The following is a 4,433-nucleotide window of genomic DNA, read 5'->3' on the forward strand; positions in this document are numbered from 1 at the left end:
ATTTCAGCCCGATAACAGAGTGGTGTTTTTCTAATAGACAAGAGCAGAAAAGAAATGCACCGAAATATTTGAAGTGCATGAATTGGTGAGAAACAGGGCCATTTCTAAAACACCTACCGCACTGAAATCCCCTTGTGACCCAGTTCATCTTCGGAGAGTTAGACTGTGGGAGTATGTCAGAGCTGTTTCCTGCTCTCTCACAGTCTTTCCACAGGTACCAGCGCAGATCAGGCTTTGCGATGGTGTGAATCTGGAAGTGTGTAAATACCAGAACACTCATAATGGTCACTGTCCAAAATAAAGCCACTATAAATGGAAAATAATGACTATAATCCAGCGTGGGTGAAAAGAGATAAATCAAAGATCAATTACATTTTTAATCACAGAAAGAAAAGTCCCTGTCACCACTTCCCATTTTATTAATCTGTAATGAAAAGAGTGAATGAAGTCACTTCTGTTACAGCAACATAATATTGACTATAAACTAAGATTTAGGTGTTAAAGGATCACCCAACACCCAAGTTCACCCAAAAAGGAAGATTTGCTTAAAATGTACTCATACAAGATGCAGAATAGTAGGACATTGTTTCTTCATCAAACAGATTTGAAGAAATTTTAGCATTACCTCACTTGCAATGGATCCTCTGCAAGTGAATGGCTGCCGTCAGAATGAGAGTCCAAACAGTTGATTAAAACATCACAATAATCCAAAAGACTCCTGTCTATCAATTATCATCCCGAGAAGAGAAAAGCTGCATGTTTGTAAGAAACAAATGCATTCAGATGACAAAACTAACTTTTGAAAGGCCTGCGAGTGAATACATTTTCAGCTAATTTTCAGTTTTGGGTGAACTATTCTATATTATTATTTTTTTAATTGGTTTTAATGCAAATGTTTCGCGAGGGCTCTGCAGAATTGAGATTTTGGCTTAAGGTCCTGCAAATTTGGTTGTCTGCGGATTTCACATTAGCTTGAAATTGGTTGAATATGGCTTGAAAACTTAACCTCCTTTTTGATTTTCAAGGGATTTGTTTCTAGCATCCCAGCAAAACACTGTAACTGACTTTGCTCTGTTACATGATCTTGATTGCACTTATGAAATATGACAAATGCTGTTATGCTTTGGTGGAGTCAAGTATGACGAAACATGTTATTTTCGCTGAAGGTCATTTCTGAATGGACATGTGTCCTGACATGTTATGGATGTGACATGGCAACGCTTAAAAAAGCCACTGCGAGTGATTCATGAATATCCCAAAATTCCCCTCACACAGCCAACATGAAGTCATGATTGAAGCTCTGCATGCTGCTGGAATTTTTGTTTACCATACATGGATTGGCCAAAAATATATTTGTGGTCACTTCTTGTGTTCTATGGGAATTTTAAAAAGGCAATTTAGTGGGGAATATATATATATATATATATATATATATATATATATATATATATATATATATATATATATATATATATATATATATTCTACACCAATATAAACAACATAAACAAATGTAAACACAGGAAAAGTATCTTTTTAACTGTTATAACTGTGTCACACAATAATCAATTTTGACACTAATAACAACATTGCAATATTTACCACTCATCCTGCCAAAACCAACACCAAAAGTTAAAAAACAAAAGTTAAACAAGGTGCCCAAATCATTTCAGCAAGGTGTAGTCTCTGAAGTGTAGTGAAGGGCACACATAGAGTGTTGAATAACATTCACTCTTTTACATTTCACCAGCTTCCCTAAGATAGTCACAGTTCCTCTTTTCTAAAATCCCCTGAACTTTCCCTGTCATGTCTGGTCCAGGTGCGTGATAATGCATATCCCAGAAAGCATGCAAGCCTGCTGAGTGCTTCAGCAAAAAACAATAATATTGCTGATACAGACCTACGAATTAATCACGAGTTAGTTTGACTGTTTTTGGTGAAAGTACAAAGCTTTTTTCAGATGAGCAGCCAGCTGCTTCCCAGAGCTGCGTGAAGATATTGTGCTCCTGTCAAAGGGAGGAGATTGGCCTTGGACATGGAGTGGGGATTTACACATCTGTAATTGTTTAGCCACTAAGGGGAATTCCCTTGTGCATCTATTTAATTTTCTATGACCAAGGCGTATAATATAACATGAACCATTCTCAGCAGACAAATGCTTTTCTACTGGTGTCAACATCTGCTACTTTTGTTACACCTTCACACTGAAGGCAAGTCTAAATTTTGATGGTTGTTGTATAGGGCCAACTCGAAAACATACATCAAAGAAACAAACAAAAAAAAGCCAACGCTTACAGCACGCTCTGCAAAATGTGTGAAAATGGGTATTTGAGTTATGGGAACAGGGCTTTTGGTCGATGCCGTGCACAATGTAGCAAAAGCATTTACCACAAATCTTTGATGTGGATGTGCATATTTTTCCCCAAGACATGAAACAAGACTCAGCTCTTCATGTTCTACATGTGACAATATGTAAGAGGAACTGTGTCTCTCCAGGGGCTCTTTTTAAGGGTATCGATACAATGGCGTCAGCCGTTGTACACATGTACCACATTAGAGATAAGGGGAGTTCCTTTCTTTCCATTTTTAATGGTAGTGGACTTCTTTTCAATAAATTTCCTTGAAAAAAAAAAAAAACAGTGAATTCTCTGAATTGTTTCAACATGTACCCTTATGATGCAGTTAAGGAAGTACTGCAATTAAGGTAGTGCATGTAAACAGACACTGTGTCCAAATATGCCTACTTCCATACTATATAGTATATGAAAAACAGTACAGCAAAAGAGTAGTAGGTCCGCATTCAGCAGTAGGCAAAACATACCTAGATGACCTACTACTTCAGGCCAGATTCTAAAAGGGATAGTTGACCCCAAAATGAAAATTCTGTCATCAATTACTCTCCCTCATGCTGTTCCAAACCCATAGCACCTTTGTTTATCTTCAAAATACAAATTAAGATATTTTTTTATGAAGTCTAAGAGCTTTCTGACCTTCTATTGAGAGCAATGCAACTGACACATTCAAGGCCCAGAAAGGTAGTAAGAACATCAATAAAATAGTCCAGTAGTCCATGTGACATAAAAAAAAAAAAGAAAAAAAAAGTCATCTCTTCCATGTCAGTTTTCACTGTGCATTCATTTTTTCATTTTTGGGTGAACTACCCCTTGTGTGCATATGTTGGACACTTTACTATCCCATGATGCCGGGGGAGATGATTTTGCAACAGTGCACATCTTAGGGCATTGCATTAAATACACTGGATGGAAACATGTGCATAAATTCTAAAAATGAGCATAAAAAACAAAAAAACGCATGTGCTCAACTAAGCTGGATAAATTTCTTATCCGGTAAGAAAAATGTGCATAAACTATGATGGAAACACTTTAATCGAATAAATTCTTGAAAAATGCGCATCAAAAAAAGAAAAGTGAATTTTCAATGGGACAGCATAAAATTGGACCAGCCAATGGGCCAATCTCCATGCACAGCATCAGAATGCTAGTTAAATGCTTGACCAAAGTCTCATCAAAGTGCTTCGTTATAATTAACTCCCAGAACTGCGTTCCCAAACAGCAGGCTCTAAAAATAAGACAACATGACCGTGTTTCGACTGTGTGCCCTGAAGCTTTTAATTTGTTGTATACAAAAATTATTATATGCAGTGCTTTCTCCTACTGCAGCAAATTTGATATTTCTTTGTGATATTTATCGCAAATTAATCAGGAAGTGACAATTTTTTTCTCTTCAACTCACTGGGTGCAAATAGTGCTTTATTCGCCAATGTTTTATGCAATATTCCAATTTTGCACATAAGTTTCATTTGTAACTTTGGATGGAAACATAGCTTGTGAAACATTTAGCACATCCAAAATTTCTTACTACTATTCAAGTTGATTTCTATAACACTATTTACGATACAAATCGTTGCAAAGCAACTAGACAAAAAAATTGGCCGTACACACAGTTAGCCCCACCCCAAACTCACGCCATTGGTTGAGTAAATGTACCAGTGTTGGGCTGGTCAGAATGCTCAAACAAACACAAATACTGTGACAGAAACATACAGTAGTATTTATACTGCATTTATGACAAGGTGCGGCAAGAGGACCAATTTGTTTATCAAATAAATTACACACTTCACCTTTAAACATTGAGTTTAACCATTAAAGTAAAACAAAGTCTTCCTGTTCTCATAAAGCCTGCAAAGCAAAGGTTTAGACAGGAAGAGGAAATGCTGGTATGAAGGGCTGGAACTATGCTTAGTGCTAGACAAAATGTCCCTGAATTTCCCCAACTATCAGCCCTGTATGAATGAGCTCACTTATGTCTGGAGTGACCACACCAGTCTGTATTGTTAAACACAACTTAGTAAATAGAGAGGTTTTTATGAATGCATGAAGTCAACGGTTATGTAAGAACCCAAGATAAAAACT

This window comes from Carassius carassius, chromosome 27, assembly GCF_963082965.1.
Source record: "Carassius carassius chromosome 27, fCarCar2.1, whole genome shotgun sequence".
In the NCBI taxonomy this organism is placed as follows: Eukaryota; Metazoa; Chordata; class Actinopteri; order Cypriniformes; family Cyprinidae; genus Carassius; species Carassius carassius.